Below are 17917 nucleotides of genomic sequence, written 5' to 3' on the forward strand. Positions count from 1 at the left end.
GACACAACATTCATTGTCATTTGCTTACTGAGAGCCATAGCCAAAAATCTAAACTGTTATTTCCTCCACGGAGTCCACCTTTACTCTTGTGCAAGTTTTTCTCCTCTGTGCTAATGATTTAAACACCTATTTATTGCTCAGTAAGACTCTGTCCCTGGAGGGACAAAATGAAGTCATTATTTGTATTATGTCCCTCTCACCCAGTGCTGCAAACATGTACTCATGTTTGTACATGTACACACATTTCTCTCGATTTCTATGGGACTGTTCTTAGTGGTATTGTGAATTGTGCTTATGTTAAACATGCTACAGAGGAGTTTCAAAATAAATTAGGTCCTGAATTGACCTTATTCCCTTCATTGTTGTTTTCCTTTGGCTGTAATATAGTTTATAGAGTGATAAAATGAAGCACTGAAGCTAACGGTCTAGGTTGTGTCTCTCTGATACAATTGTTGATACATTTTTCTGTTTCTAATTTATTTTCTTAGAATCACAGAATCATAGAACAGTATGGGTTGGAAGGGTCTTTAAAGAACACCTAGTTCTAGCCCCCCTGCCATGGGCAGGGACACGTTCCACTACATCAAGTCACTCAAAGGCCCATCCAACCTGGCCTTGAACACTTTCAAGGATGGGGCATCCACAACTTCCCTGAGCAACCTGTTCCTGTACCTCACCAGCAACCTCACCACCCTCACAGTAAATAATTTCTTCCTTATGTCTAATCTAAATCTACTGTCTTCCAGTTTAAAGCCATTACCCCTTGTCCTATCATCACATGCCCTTGTCAAAAGTCCCTCTCAACCTTTCTTGTAGACCCCCTTTAGGTACTGGAAGGCTTCTATAAGGTGTCCCCAGAGCCTTCTCTTTGCCAGGCTGAACAACCCCAACTCTCTCAGCCTGACCTTATTAGGTGAGGTGTTCCAGGCCTCTGATAATCTTCGTAGCCCTCCTCTGGATTCACTCCAACTGGTCCATGTCCTTCTTATGTTGGGGGCTCCAGAGCTGGACCCAGTACTCCAGGTGGGGTCTCAGGAGAGCAGAGTAGAGGGGCAGAATCGCCTCCCTCGACCTGCTGGCCCCACTTCTTTTGATGCAGACCAGGATGTGGTTGGCTTTCTGGCCTGCAAGCGTGCATTGCTGGCTCATGTTGAGCTTCTCATCAACCAATACCTCCAAGTCCTTCTCCTCAGGATTGCTCTCAATCCATTGTTCACTCAGCCTGTATTTGTGCTTGGGACTGACCTGACCCATGTGCAATGTGCAGGACCTTGCCGTTTTCAGTGTCTTCCTTTGATTCCACAGTTCTCAAAGCTGCATCCTCAATTTTACAGAAAGTAAACTGTTTAAGAATGTATATTCCAGCTACTTTTAGCTAAGTAAAAATAATATACTGTCTGGATACTTTTGCAACTGGATCAGTTATGGGATTTAGTAAATCTCTGAATTTTTACAGGTATTTGAGAAGTTCTTAGTCAAGCAAGCTCCTTTAAAGCCAGTTATTTCTACTTTGTTCTTTTCTGTTCTTTCCAGATAATTTTATTCTCTCAGGCCATCTCATGAGAGTCACATTTCTAGCTGCCAATACTGATTTTTGTGTCCATGTCTGGGTTTCTTTTTTTTTTTTTTCCTTTTCCAGACTCCAACTTTAATAATCCTCCTCGGCTTTCTTTGAAGATTTCTTCTGCAACTGCAAATAAACCCTTGTGTATCTCTGTTCCATCTATTTGGATTAAAAAGCCAAGTGACCTTGTTTTAAAAACTGAATGAAGAGCTCTTGAAGATACATGGAGACAGGTGCTCGACAAATACCTGAACTCAAACTTGGAGTACAAGAAAAGTAAACACATTTTAAATTTTTTTTCTACCTTCATTAACAAATTGCTCTGAGCCTGTTGTAATGTTTAAGTTCCTTCCTGTGTTTGTTTGGTAAAAAAGGAGTTATGTAATTTTTTTAATTACAGGGAGTATGTTTCTTTCCCATTTCTCCACATGCTTGAGTTCCTGTATACAAAAAAAAAGAATTTTCCCACATAGTTGGGGAATGTTTCTAACATTTTTCTTTATTATTCCATTCTGTTTTAAAGCCTTGGCTGAAGTTCTTGAAACATGTTGAAACAATCTGAGATCACCCAAAAGGAAACCTGAAATGTCATGGTACAAGCTTGGCCTTGCAATATCATAAAGTTTGCAAGCAACAATATATGCCCTGTCCTGAGGTAAACTTGCTTTAAAACAAGTGCTTGCCAAAATCATGATACTGCCTTCCAGCACAAGCCCTTCAGAGAAATGGGGGATGGTGAGACACTCCTGGAAATGGCTGAAGAAAAAAAAAGTCAGAGAAAACAGGTGGTGACCAGGCACAGATCTTATAGCTCCTGCACGTGTTCTCCAGGGATAGGGAGTGTCTTTTTATTGTATAGTTGTACAGTGTTTAGCACAGCAAAATTTCAAACCCTGCTAAGGGCTTTTGGATATTTTTGGGAGTGCCAGTCAAAATTGTGCTATTTAACCAATGGTTATTGTAGTGCTCTGAGAATTTGGTTTGTTCCCACAGGTTTTACTTTTATTCACATTCACCAGCTACATATTGGTGGGAGTATCACTCTCACTGTCATGCCATGATTGGTCCTCACTGCATTCTGGACTACTTTATTTTTAAATTCCAAATATGACACTGACCTCTTATCACATGCAAATGTCTACATCTGAGCTAGGCACCTTAGGTGTTCTCCCTTGTCCATAGATGTTTTAGTCAATGTAGCTGAGTCCAGGGTATGACTCATCTCATACCAAAGCAGATACCAGTGTTTGGTTAGATGAATATCTCCTTCAACTCCAATGGTTTTATTGAGTAGATGACCCTTGGCAACCGTGCTATTGATACATAAAGTTAAGAGAGATGAATCCCATCCTTAGAGACCTCTACTCTGCGGCTGATATATCTAAGCATAGAAAGCTGATGTGTAGATGGTGCCTAACGCGATCCCAGTCAGAGGGCTGGGAACTGCAGGGGCTGTGTCCCTGGCCCAGCAAAGGGGTTTTCCCTATTCTGTGAATCTGTCATAAGCAAGTTGCAGAGTCGGCCACATCTGGGGCAGAGCATGAACTCCAGATAATATTTTTTCTCTCTTTTCCCCTCAGCCGTATCTTAGCTGGTCTCTTCTCCCAAGTAACCAGTGATAGGATGAAAGGAAATGGCCTCAAGTTGAGTCAGGGGAGATTTAGATGGGATGTCAGGAAAAAAATATACACTGAAAGAGTGGTCAAGAATTGGAACAGGCTGCCCAGGGAAGTGGAGGAGTCACCATCTTTGGAGGTGTTCAGAAATCTTGTAAACGTGGCACTTCGGGATGTGGTTTTGTAGGCATGGTAGTGTTGCACTGACGGTTGGACTTGAGGATCTTAGAGGTCTTTTCCAACTGTGATGATTCTATGATTTCCTCCCTGTCTGCCCTGTCCTGCCCTTCCCTTAGGCTAATCTCTGCTGCTATTCCTAGGACTTACACTGCCTTCTACCCAATCTGCCAGTTTTTCACAGATTTCATTGTTTTTACACTGGGTATTTTTCACTAGTGTCTTTCTAATTACAGGGACAGCAGAAGTAAGAGAAATTTCTTCCTCAGCTTTTGAAATAGCTTGAGATGTAAGACAAGATGTGCTGGGCCGGTCCCAGGGTTCACACATCCGCTGTCGTGTTTCTGATGGCTGCCAGTAATGAACGCTGGGGGAAATGCAGGGCAAGCTCATAATGGTACTTCCAGCCTGCAGAGATCTGGCTTAAAGGTTTTTTAGATCAGAGACTTTATCTTTGAATGAACTTGCATAAACAAGGTAGCAAAGTGGCAGTAGGTCTAAGGTTGATATGTCTAACCTCTCCTCTCCCCTCCTCACTCTCAACTACGCATTGCTGGCTCAGGCATGTGTGGCTGTTTTGTAAACATGAAGTTTACTTACATGAACCAACTCAATTATTTTTTCTCATTTTTTAAAATGAAATAATAATTACTTTTTCCTTAGCTATAAACTCCATAAAACTTGGCTATAGTCAGACAGCACAGAAACAGTTAATGAAAGCACTGCCGTCTGGGATGATAAGGGCTAGCGGTAACAGGGCTGATGCATCTCAATGCCAGTATAGTCAGTGACTTTGAGGCTTGCAGAAGATTGTCTCTGATTTAAAACTTAGTCATCCAGGACATCGACCTGCTGGGATAACCAGTCTCTGAAGAGCCTTGTGACTTAGGAAGACCTCTGTAAGGAGCAGTCCATCCAGAAGTCTTCTTTAGATCAGAGGGTCCACCAAACACCTCCAAACTGTAAAAATAAAAGCTGATCATAAGCAACATTGTGATACCAGTGCTGGGAGGAATAGTGACCAGCTTTCCAAAATGGCACAGAAATAGGGGAGGCAATGGAAAAGGCTGATGGAGGAAGATGCTCTGAGGAGGGAAAAGTTGAGACCTGTTTTATGAAAGGGAAGATAAGCAGACAGTATATGCTTACTGATGGCATGATCTGATCCTACAGCACTGCATCAATAAACCAGAGCATTTAAAGAATAGCTATCCAAAACGAGTACACTGTTAAGGAGCATGAGCTTGAATTTACATTTCCACAGCATGCACTGATAGCCTAAAGCCAAACCGACCTGAAGCTAACCCAGTGGTTTGCAGTCTGCTTTCCCGCTTAGCTCAATCTGGGAATGACACCAAACGATGCCCTGGTGGAATCACAAATAGATTATTTTGCTATGGCTTCTTATACCTGCTACATTTCTAAAGTACTACCCTTAACATGGGCTGGTTTATGCTGCTGCACAAGAGCATGGAAAGTATTTTTTTTTTTTATTTGCTCATTTATTTCTTTATGCAAACTTGTGATCTGGGTAAAATACTCAACATCCCTCCAGTGATTTCTGGACTAGCATATAGGTGGCATGCCTGTACTTCATAGCTCTGACGTCCTGGAGCCAGCTCCGGTTACAGCTGGAATATCTGAGCAGTGCTGTGCTGAGATAGCAGTTTGGAGCTAGAGAACAGCACAGCAGTTTCACTAGTGACTCAGTTTCTCTGCAAGGAAAATTAGCTGGCCAGGCTGCTGTGCTGAGGTGTTAGGCTGTTTCCCAATCCAGAGCTATTTTGGTGGACATTAATTCTGCGACCTTTTCACCAGACTCTGTCTCACAATGCAGGTATGCTCTGTTGCCTGTTTCTGTACCAAACGGATCCATGGTATAGCAGACAACATGACAAATATTAACCCAGCAGAGGTTATTTTTGTCTGTCTGTTGCAAGATAGCTGTACCCAGATTAGGAAAATATGGAATAGATTTGGTGATGCTTAATGAGTCAAGAAGATTCAGAGTGTCTGGGTAAGTCAACAAAGCAGACCTATAATGCAGAAAACACGCAGTTCATAATGTTCCTACTTTTAAGATGGAAGCAAAGCCTCTTGACTCAGTGTGATAACAACAGCTCAGATAAAGTAGCACTAGAAAGGTGATGAAACCACTGCACTAGCTTTAAGCTATCTGACATGGATGCTGCTGAGGAAGTTGGTGCAGCAGCAAGAATTCTTCATGAGCTGCAAAATGCTGCAGAGAAGCTCTATAAAAACACCATCATTTCATGCTTCAGCCAGTGGAAACATTTATAATCCAGAAAGTGGTATGTATTAAGCAGGTTTTTGCTCTTTAGGTGGGTTCTTGGACTTTCCTAGACCACCTCCAACCTTGGATGATGTCTTTTATCTTTTTCCAGTATGTTTCCAAACATTTTCTAATGGAGTATAAACTCTTACCCATCAAATTAAAGTGTAGTGACAAGCATGTTGCTTGCCTTGGTTGTTTTTCCTGGACCCTTTAGAAATAGTTCATAAAGTCCCTAGGGACTGTAGAACACAGACTGAAAATCACTTAAAAATGCGCTTTCCTGGTGCCTTGCAGATTCCTGGGACACAGCATCTCTTTTAGCAGAAAGACCAGGGTGATGCATCCACAAATGCAGTAATAACTTATTTGAGACAGAAAGTGTGGGGGTTTTTTTTGGCTCAGGACAGTGGGGTATGCATGGCAAAAAGAACACAATAGAGAACAAAAGGGCTAAATGATATTTAGTGTATGACATGAATTATTTTCTTCATTTCTTTTTGCACTTGAAACTTTTCTTTGGGAGGTGAGAGGTAAGTGAGTTTATAGGGTAGAAAACATTGGTTAGACTTACCCTGCTGTAGCTAGGTTTTTTGTTTCTTTTTTTTTTTTTTCATTTTCCCTTGGGGTTAGGAACAGTCTGTGGCTGTTTCTTTCTTCTTCAATTGTATTTTTAACTTTTGGCAAAGTCACAGAGTCTTGAAGATGCTTATTTTTATAGATTTCAGAAAACAAAATAAATAAAAACAAGCTATTTGTATCTCTGTGCTTGTGTCATTCAAAGTCGTAACTATGGCTTTCACTGGTCAAAACAGGACTCAGCAGCTGTTTTTCTACAGCTGTGGAGATATTGAATAATACTTGATAGCCCTAAAAGTACAATAGATTTTCCCAAAAGCCCCCTATTTTTGCTTTTGGTAAGAGAAAATTCTTATTTACGGGACAGTTGCCAAAAGATGAAACTCATGTATAAGATTGCTTTTTTTTCCAAGTAAGTCTGTACCAGCAACTGTCATTTCCTAGCGTAGAAATCACTGCTCCCATGTAGGGGGAATTTATCCTGACATACACACACATCATTGTGGATAAGTATCCTGCCCCCTCTGTGCTGCTTCTGGCCCCAGACACTATGGTATTGCTCCCCTCCCACATGACAGGGTCCATCATAGGAGGTGGAGGGCTCCCTATAATTATAGAATCGTAGAATCATAGAATGGTTTGGGTTGGAAAGGACCTTTAAAGGTCATCTAGTCCAATCTCCCTGCAAGGAACAGGGACATCTTCATTCCTAATTACTGATCCCATGGTTCCTCTTCTGTCAGCTTCTGAAAACTGTCTAAATGTTTCTATGGATGAGGAACTTCCCTGTGTTCCAGTGCCAGTAGTGGGAAGCTCTGTTTGAGGATGAAGCATGCTGCCACGTGTCAGCCATAGTTTTGCAAGCCAACTGTCGTGCTGTTGGGCACGATGCTGGCAGTGCATTTTGGAAGGCAAAAGCTACTGCAGCTCTCCTTTTCCCACTTTCAGCTGGACAACAAGAAAGTAGATAAATGCTGAAAGATGGCAAAGGGCAGCGGAATGGGACAGTGATGCTGTGTCAAGATGATTTTGTAGAATGATTTTGCAGCAAGGCCTGACAAGCATAGGCTGGTAGGGCAGAGATTTTAGGGGTCTGTTTTTACAGTCTTTTTAAAGAATGCAATTATCATAAAAGGAGCTTTCTGGTATTTTTGGATCCAAAAAGTCCAATAAAAGTTTAAGTGGGAAAACATACCAAAGGCACCCTTATTTTTTATATTTAGAGCTCCAGTTCTCACAAAACACCATAGACATTACTGTCTAACCATACAAGGCTGTGTCCTCAATAAGAACATCTCTGTATTAAGGAAAATCCCCTTGAATTTGGCATGACCAGGAGCTGAGTGCCCAGCACTATGTGCGGAGGGGGAGCGGAGCACAGTAACCCTTGAATGAACAGCAGGCAGAACCAATGCAGGCACGTGGGAGCCCCAGGAGAACAGGACACGTTTACCAGCCACGGTCATCATCCTCCAAAAGGAGCTTAAAGGATGCAGTTGCATACAGGAGGTGGGGAGCAAGAACTGGAGAGGGTGCCCGCTCACACGCCTGCAGCCTAGGCACCTCCAGTCCTAGAACAAAAGCAATGCCAGGTCAGTCCCAACCTGTGCTTACTGGTACTAAAAGCAAATCCAAGGGGTGGTCTTGCTTCCACAGCTGCACTTTGTTCTGAGGGAATATGGATGTTCTAGATGCCTTCTTGTTAATTAAACTTTTTTTTTTCCCTACAAATAAATTATTAGCATCTCTCTGTTTTGATCTCCACAGGGATCTGCAGTTCTCCCTCTGATTCAGCTATGCCAGATGTGGACCCTGCCTGCTGGACACACCCAATCTGAACATTAAGCAACCAGTTTCTGTCCTAAGTGTGTCTTGCCAGCAGTTCTAAGGCAGTAATTCTCCACCATAGCCTTGGTTTTCATAACCCGTAAAATGTAATATCCTAGGTTAAGATATTAGTGAGCATGAGGTCTTCTGGTTTACCGTAGCTGGCTAAAGTATTAAACCAACAAACTACTTGTTGTCTCTAAAATGATCCTACTTGCTAGTTACCTCATGAAGGCTAGGAACTTTGCATCTCCTTTCATAGTAAAGCCCTCAGCCCAATTGTTTCAATGAACTTAGCTGGATTTTAGAGCTTAGCTGCCAACCATTGGAGGAGTCCAAGGTTGACATTGTGAATGGTGGTGCCTCAAAAAACAAATGTGGAAGAAGACTGCTTGCTGGCAGAAGACACAGTTTCTTTAAACAGAGCACACAAGAACACTCTGAGCTTCTCCTAAGGACCTGGAAAACTCATCTTGTGAGCACTTGCAGTAAGCATATGGTGACTTATGGGAGCAAGGTCAATTTCCAGCGTCAGAGGTTCTGACCCTGTGCGTAGGGGAAGGCCATGAAGTGTATTTTTTATCTGGTGATGCTTAAACTACTGGGAGAATGCAGTAATTGTAAAGATTATTTTATCTGCCCACAGGAACTTTACTAACCCAACTTCCAGTAATTTCTAATCTCCACTAAGTCCTATCTAAATTCTCAAAATGCTGCTCTTAAGTAACACTGACTTAAAAGAAAAATCAGCCTCCCATGATCACTTATTACAGTGTATTGTACCTATACTTAAAGGCATCTCAACACTCTAGATGAGGAAGAATTTAGAGCTTTTAACAATGGTCAGGAAATGATGTTCTAACCTGGAACCCATCATTTGCTGTTGATTACAGCTGGCCAGACATTGAATGACCACGGCATTCTCTGCTTTGGAGCACCAAGAGAAGTAGGAAAGCTTTATTTTTGTCAGTATAATATTACTGTTTCTTCCAAGGCAAGTATTGGGGAAACTTGCAGATGACATCAAGCAACGAGAAGTGTTTTTCTCTGTGTTCTGAGATAAGCAAAAGGTGACACTTCTATTTATTTCTCTATTAGGTATGAATGGGTTTATTGTGTGAACTGCTTGCCTAAGGGTAGCATGGATAGCAAAATGTTCAGAAAGTGTCTGGATTGAGTAATGAAGGAAAAAATTCAAAAAGGTGTGAAATACAAAGACATCAGCTCTGCCTCAGGATGTCCTCAAGTGAAAATTTCTGGGAACTACTAGGTTACATACCATTACATATTGCCACCTTCTTGTGTCTTCTTTGCATCCATTATGGCCACAGCTGGTGACAGAGTACTGAGTTTGAGGGACCTTTTGTCTGATTGGTAGAGACACTTCTACCTCCTTTGGTTTGGTTTTTTTTGAGTGTTTCTGATTTAAACTAGACATGCAGAAGACAGAAGTGAAGCCCTATTTTCTCTGTCTCATAGCAACAGGCTAGAAATTTTGCAGTGTCTGTTCAACTCAGTGGCATTGGTATAATGTACATGTAAATCTCAATTTTTTCGAAGACTTATGTACGAGTATAAAGGCTATCATATTTAAATACAGCTCTTGCTCATGGGTTCCTACCTGTGCACCAGTGGGTAAGGATGGGTGACAGACTGTCAGAACCAGCTGTGACCATCCTAGTGACATCCTGTGTATCTCTGACTTGAAAATTTCTCCAGCAGTCCTGCATGAGAGTTCTGGACTGCCTGAGCCACAGATGCTGGCCACAGCATATCTGTCCTCCATCCTGTCTCACAGTCTTGGTTTGAAGACCTACAGGGCCCAGATCACGTGGAAAGATCACATTTCTGAGGTTCATTATTTCCTCTGTCAGAAATGAGTGATGTGGTTCTTATCTGAATACGTCAAACACTAGTTTCCAGCCACCAAATCTGATTTTACTTTTGTTACTTGGAAGAAAGACTCATCTCCTATCATAAATCCATTCCCATGAAGACATTGCTAGGTCTGGTCAAATAGCCTTTTGACCATCTTTTTAGTAAACCAAACAGGGGTTATGGATCCCCGATGGAAAGTAATGAAGCTATTTTGGGTTACTGAGCTGAAGCAATGGGTTGTGCTTGCCCTCTGAGCTTGCTGCAAGCAGAAAGGATACATGTAAGCATACGCAACTGTGAACTGCATTTTATTTGGCAATTAGAGTAGCCAAAGAGGTAATCTTCTCTAACTCAGTCAATGAGCAGTAACTTTTAAAGCTGTGGCAACACTCTTGCTTTGAACGTGTGTCTAAGTCCTGAGCTAATTTACCCCCTCTGTGCACATTCAGTATCTCATCACAAAGCTCAAGGGACTGAAGGGGCCGTGGAGACAGATTTTTCTTCTTGTTCTTAAGTAGTGTCAAAGTGAAGACACATGAAGGGCAGTGAATGGTTTGCACACTGTTGTGCAGCTCCTGGCCACAATTCCAGTTTGAAAGCAAGCCAGAAGAGTTGTACTATTGGGACCACTTGGGACCTTTATTTGGGGCTTAGAAAGAAATTGCAGACAATCCCCACAGTATGACTTTCCTCAGTCCTTCAAAAGAGGTGATTTAAAATTTGCTCTGTAATTAATGTTTTATAACTAGCAGCAATTTCCTCCTGCTTACAATTTAGTTCATATTAATATTCCTTCCTGTGGAGTTTATCAAGAGCATCTTGGGATCAGGGTTGCTAGTTATTCAGTCTAAACACTGCTTGAAGTTCTCGTGAATGCAGATTTTATATACATAGAAAAGCTACATGTTAGAAGGATATAAAACTATCATTTTTACAGTCAGGTAGTTCACTGTTTTGCAATGGGTTGGGTTTTTTTGGTTTTGTTTTGTTTTGTTTTTTTTTTATCTGACCTGATCCAAAGCTTGTGGAAGTCAGTGGAAAAACTCCAAAGAGACTCCTGGCTTTAAGTCAAGGAATTAAGTTGTATGTCTCAAGTGCCATAGGATATTATTGCACTAAAGAGCTTATTAAGATTAAAAATGGGATTAGGCATTACCATCAATGCATGCAAAGAGGTTACATGGTTGGGATAAAGCTGCAAAGATTTATTCTGCCTTTCAAGGAAACAGACTCAGACTGGAGCCAAGAAAAGAATGACTTATCGTAGCATTACATGGCATGAGGGGCATCTTGTATCTTCCAAAGTGGATGTGCTGGTTTTGGCTGGGACAGAGTTAATTTTCTTCATAATAGCTAGTATGAGGCTATGTTTTGGATTTGTGCTAGAAACAGTGTTGATAATACAGGGATGTTGTAGTCGCTGCTTAGCGGTGCTTACACAGAGTTAAGGCCTTTTCTGCTTCTCACACCACCCCATCAGTGAGTAGGCTGAGGGTGCACAAGAAGCCTGGAGGGGATATAGCTGGGGCACCTGACCCCAGCTGACCAAAAAGATATTCCATATCATATGACATCATGCTCAACACATAAAGCTGGGAGAATAAGAAGAAAGTGGGGGGACATTTGGCGTGGTAGCATTTTCTCCTCCCAAGTAGCTGTTACGTGTGATGGAGCCCTGCTTTCCTGGAGATGGTTGAATACCTGCCTGCCGATGGGAGGTGGTGAAAGAATTCCTTGTTTTACTTTGCTTGCATGGATGGCTTTTGCTTTACCTATTAAACTGTTTTTATCTCAACACAAAACTTTTCTCACTTTTACTCTCCCATTTCTCTCCTCCATCCCACTGGGGGCTGTGAGTGAGTGGCTGTGTGGTGCTTAGTTGCTGGCTGGAGTTAAACCACAACAGTGGAGAAAACTGGCACTAGAGGTAGGATGTGGAACTAACATCTTACTGGTTTTTTTTCCAAGAAGCAATTCTTGCTGATGGGTGAAACAAAGATGTCTCATGTACTTCCATGCTGTTTCTTTTGAGCCTTAGATTTTTGCATTTTGTTAGTATTTATTTTTCCCAATGAGCTTTTGGTTGCAGTTCCTCCCTTAGCCTCTAGCATATCAGCAAAAGACCCCCAGTGCTGCAGGGAAGAAGGCTGCAGAGGAGAGGGAATGTGAGGAGAACCGGGCCGGCTGCTGTCAGTGGGAGCAGATGGAGACAGTAAAAGGCTTTCCTAAAGTGCATTGTCTGGCAGAAAATAAAGGCAAAGCACATGGGAGGGAGGAGGCAGAAATGGGAGGAAAAAGGGGCAGGGAGGATGACGGAGAGGGGGAGCAGACAGTGTAGTGCCAGAGACCATGATGGGAGTAGATGATGTCTGGGGATCAGCTCCCCATGCCTCAGCTTGACAAAGGGTTGCTGAGGACTGCCATTTACTACATACATATCCTCAGTGAGCTTTCGTAGTGCACAGCGAGTGAGAGGCTGTTGCTACTGACTTTACTCTTTGATAGTGAAGCAGTCCTGTGGCAGCAGGAGGTTGCTTGGCCTGCCTGACACTTGCTGACAGTGAAGGACAGGTACAGATGCCTTTCCCAGAGGGCTTACTGGGTCCTAATGGGGATGTGGGTCTGAGCCAGTGGTCCCTACTCTTCATCGTTTTTTTCTTTTTCCTTCAATTTCCACAAAGAAATAATAATTCCTGACAGGTAACAGGGAGCAGGAGTCAACTTAGACTTTTTTCTTCCGTTATATGAATGTATTTCTATTTCTTCACTGGTTTGTTTATGTCTTGTTATCAGAAACTTACAGATGGCTGCCAAACAGAGCTACTTGTGTATTTAACTTTGATATTGTAATGATTGAGCATAAATTTCATATGAAAAGCAAGCTTACTTTCTATGCATCACTACTGTATAGCTTGAGAGAAAACAGTGATGGCGATGGCCTAGTGTGACTGCCCTGCCTCCTGCATAACTATGCCTAATCCATACCAGATGTTCTCTGCAGGGGATTCTTGGATGCTTTGTACACTCCAGTCACAAATGTCCTAAGTAACAGAGCCTTCCCACTTCCCATGGGACAAGAAGCCAGCTTTCCCAAGGAAGGCATTTTTTAGGATTTCTCGATAAGAGCCACTTAAAATTTCGCTGTCTTGTTTTGTTCAGATAAATTTTCCTTGTGTCAACCTAGCTAGTGTTTGTCCTCCTTTGTTATCTATACCCTTACATCTACCTCCAGATGGGAATCACAACTCCACTTGGCTGTCTGAGTGGGCTGTGCATGCTGGAGCACACTCCCTGCTGCCTGTGGAGTCTTTACTCCTCCTTTCTTCATCTTTCTACCTGTATGTTTGTTTCCTCTCCCCTCTGCTCCTACATTAGCTCAAAATGCTTAACAGTTTATCAGCCTCTGTCCTCAAAATGCCTAGAACTGAATGTGGCTTTCTGGATGGGAATGTAACAGTGTTAAGTTCCACTCAGGTTTCTTATAATATAGTTCCTTGTGGTACTATTTCTGTACAGGTAGCTTTAGTCCAGAATGGCTTCATTTGCTCACCATATTTAATTCCAATTTCATTGCTGATTTGCTTTCCCCTTGCTCTTGTCCCAGACTGGTGCTTGCCAGATCTTCTCCTACCTTAAGATTTGTGTTTGAGAGGATCATTCCCTGATGCTTCCATCTACGTGTTCCTCATCCTAATTGTCTCTATGTGACCCGGCCACGTACTGACATTTTCAAGGCTGTTTGTACTGCATCTCCACTGTCCCTGCCCCCCTCCTTGTTATTGAAGTTCAATATCCACAGGCTGGAATAACACACTGGAGATCAGGATTATTACTAATTCATTAGTTCCCAGTGATGTATTCACAAAGTGCCTAGCATGGAAAGATCTCAATCTCAGTGAGGGTTTCTGGTAACACTGCAGTTGTTAAAGCCAGATCTAACACTACTTGTTGTTTCCCATGTGGTTGGCCTTCTGTTATTTCTTTTCCTTTACTTTCTGACTTGCAGCCAGCTCCCCCAGTGCAGGCAGATGCAAGCTTGCTACGATTGTGACAGCAGCTGCCTGGATGGTAAGGTGGGTGGCTGGCTGTTGTACGGGTTGAAGCTGACTCGTATCCAGCTAACTTGTGAGATGAGTAGATGAGCTTGCTTTCTCCTTGTGCCTAGAGAAACCAATGTGGGGTTTTGATAAAGCAGTGTGAGTTTCTGCCTCAGGTCATTTGTGGGGCAGAAACCTCTGTATGGCTGAGGAACTGCCCTGCCTTCCATTTGTTTATAACTTGCTGTGTCTCTCTTCACCCTCTGTAAGCCTGCTTAGATCACACTTCCAAGGGATGTGTACTAACAGCCTACTTTGGAGGAGGTATTAACAGTCCTGGGATTTCCATCTTTTACTCCCTTTGATGTCCTAACCAGATGTGAGGGAAAACAAACCACAGGTTATTGAGTTGTTCTTATAGGTCTTCTCCTACTGACACAAGCTACAGATTCTCCCACTGACTTTGTTCCTGGTTACTCACTCTGTCACCTGTGGTTACATAGTCATTGTGGCGGTAGCCTGGAGCAACGCTCCAGACATTTTTGTCTATTTCTTTACAAGCTCACTTTCCTCCTGGATGGTTGTGCTCTTTCAGCCTCTGTCTCCCACATGGAGCAAGGCCTCTTGTAAGGGAAAAAGTTCAGCTTGCTCAGTGGATGCCCCTTGCAGATGGTTTGTGTCTTATGTGGATGCTTTTCTTCAGTACCGTGACAGCTTGCAGCTCCTGCAAGTACTTGGCCATCTGTCATACCCTGCCTGGCATGGTCAGCAGGGCAGAGCCAGGTGTACTGCTTTGAAGAACCCAATTTACACTGAAGATTTTTGTTTTTAAATTGGGATTCCTGAGATGATTTAGATATACTGGGGGAGGAAAGGCAAGACAACTGCTTCTCACTTTTCTCAAGGTTCATTCTTTTTTTTTTTCTTGCAGAGATTTAGGTTTATTTCCCTTTCTCACTACAGCCAGAAACTGAGGTCAGTGAGGATGAGACTTATCTTTGAGGGCACCATGGGCATGATATAGAATTTTCCAGGCATCAGCTAAACCCAGCTTTAAAGTTGGTGCTGTTCAATAGCAGTAACAATGCGAAAGGATGTTTCTCTGGCTTTCAAAGTGCTGTTAGAAAAGGATTTGTAAAAAACTCCCCAAAATGACTCCCATCTAACTCATATTTGTGTCTCTCAGGATAGAGACCGTTCAAAGACAAAAGACTTACAACTAGACACTCAGTGATGAGGTGCAAGAGAAAACCTCTGAAGATGGCACAAAAGAAAACACTTTCTCAGGCTGAGACCTGGCAGCATACCCCAGTGGGCAATTGAACCTGACCAACTTGAAACCCATATGAGTGTTTAGGAAGTTCAGCAACAGGAGGCAAAAGGACATGAGCATTTGCAGCTCTATCTTGCAGTCATAGCAATGAAAATGAACTAAGTGGCATTCACATCTCAGTCATTTATCGCTAGGCAGTAGAAACATGCTGGCAGTCAGTTGTATAAAAAGTCCCAAAAGACAAAACTCACCAAAAGATTTCATAGAATCATAGAATCATAGAATGGTTAGGGTTGGAAGGGACCTTCAAAGGTCATCTAGTCCAACCCCCCTGCAAGGAGCAGGGACATCCCTGACTAGGTCAGGTTGCTCAGAGCCTCATCCAGCCTGGCCTTGAACGTTTCCAGAGATGGGGCCACCACCACCTTTCTGGGCAACCTGTTCCAGTGTTCTACAACTCGCATCGTAAAAAATTTTTTCCTAATATCTAATCTAAATCTACCCCCCTCTATTTTAAAACCATTACCTCTCGTCCTATCGCCATAAGGAAATCATGTGCACCAGGCGTGGGAGAATACACCAGTCATCACTCAGGGAAAAAGTCCTTCTCAGATGATATAACCGTTAGTCTTTATTGCTTGGTTTTTTTTTGGAGATAAGTACCTAGTTTTCTCTCATGAGGAGAGGGACTTTCAGAGCTTTCCTAAGGAACGGATTTTAGAATTAAAAGATAAGTCATCTGCCTTTCTTTGGATATATTTTGTAAGCCAGTCAGACTACATTCTTAGAATTTTTAAAACAATTTTTATTAATTTTTATTGTTTTTGACTTGTTTTTATAGTAAAAGAACAAACATTAACATATTACAATGTGTATAGACTGAAGTCCTTCAACAAGCTACTTTAACACATTTGCTTTCTTGCACCACAATCAACTCTTACTGTTTGAAAAATTGTAGTTTCGGGGTTATAGCTCATTAGAAAAAACTCAGAACCTTGGACAAAGCGACTGTGAGGATGTTTTAAGACGCCTCTTCTAATTCTCAAAACTCGTTACAAGTAAAGGGATGAATATAATCCCTATTAATTCATAGAAATTGTTTTAAAAATAACTGACAAACTGTGTTGACTCAAAACATCTTCTGACACAGCTCATCAGCCAGGCATGAGAGCTGGGGTATGTGTGCATTCCTGTTGGACTCCTCTAGAAAGGAGAATGGAGTAGCTCTCCAATGGGAGCTGGGGTTATGGCAGCCAGGTGTGAAACTACACCAGGACCCTCCCATTTTCTGAAATGCTTCAGTCCCTGGACTAAGGAGAACTTTGCTTTTACCTCAGTATTTTCTGTCAGAGGATCTCACTATCTTTGGACTCCTTTCCCAAGGCCTGGGATGAAAAGGAAGCAAAAGAAGTAATTCAAAGATTCTTCTCTTGTTGTTCTCCTGATTAAAATAGGGAAAACTCAATGATAATAGAGGCAGCCAGCTTGCAGGATCCAAAATTTTTCTCAGATAGAAAAGGACAAACTGAGAAGGTGGAATAAGAATCACATGCTACAGGACAGTGTAATGTGAGGGAAAGCACAAGAGCATTGACATAGGAACATTCACATTTAGCCACAGAAGGCGAGAGCTAGCTCATGAGCTTGAAAAAAAAAAATGAAATCAGTCCCCTACAGTAAAAGCTAAATAAACCAGCATTTCCATAAAGAACACTTAGGGAAAGAAGCAAAGCCTTAAAAGGTGAGAAAGGCAGGAGAAATTAGGAGTAAGTGGGAGGGATAGACTGCCTCTGCCCAAGGAAATAGCTGTGTGCTGCAATTAGCTAAATGGTACATGACTCCTGCGCTGTGATTGTGTGGCAGTTCTGAACTGCGTGTTGGTTTACTGCTGTTTCTAATGGCAGGAGTGCTGAATAATAAAAGCTGTACTCTGGTCTGCCAACAGGAATTGCTTTTAGCTTTCGGTGCTGAAGCTATATTTAAAATGAAAACTGCTAGCTTTTGTTTCTGAAATAACAGTAGCGGGTAACTATAGCACAGCCATGGATTTATAGCAACGCTTTATGCATGGGGATCGATCTTTTAGGCAAGATTTGCTCTCCTCCCTACAACCACTCCTTGCTCCCATGAATGTGTTCAGTATAGGAAAGACAAGCTGGCGGGAGGCAGCTCTTATGCAATGAGGCTCATCAAGCTGAAGGCAATGATTAAAAATGGCCTCTTCTCTTATGAATATTATACAGCTACAACAAAGCTTGCTCCTTGCCTCCAAACAAAACAAAAGCCTTTCCTTAATGCAAGGGCAGCAGTGAAGCTCAGAGTCTTCCCTGAGCGTTTGAGTGGCTATGAGTGCCTTACCACTCACCGGCATGCAGGCTGCCAGAGACCAGGAGACACAAATCGATAGGGTTAAGTGGATTTGCTCCGTGCTTGCCTGCATATACATATCCTAACCTCCCCCTGCCTCCCCACCATTTGCCTGCTTGCCCATACAAGCTCCAGAGCTTGAAGGTGCTGGAGGGGGGGGAAGAGAAAAGCCTTTCTGCTGATGGCAGGGGGCTGTGAAGGGAGACTTGCCTCATGCTAAATACGGGGAAGAGGGAGCGACTAATGCAACACCATCTTCTGCTAGCTGAGGCGGGACTACCAGCATTGTCTGATGACAGATCGTAA

This window comes from Chlamydotis macqueenii, chromosome 1, assembly GCF_036417535.1.
Source record: "Chlamydotis macqueenii isolate bChlMac1 chromosome 1, bChlMac1.mat, whole genome shotgun sequence".
Lineage (NCBI taxonomy): Eukaryota > Metazoa > Chordata > Aves > Otidiformes > Otididae > Chlamydotis > Chlamydotis macqueenii.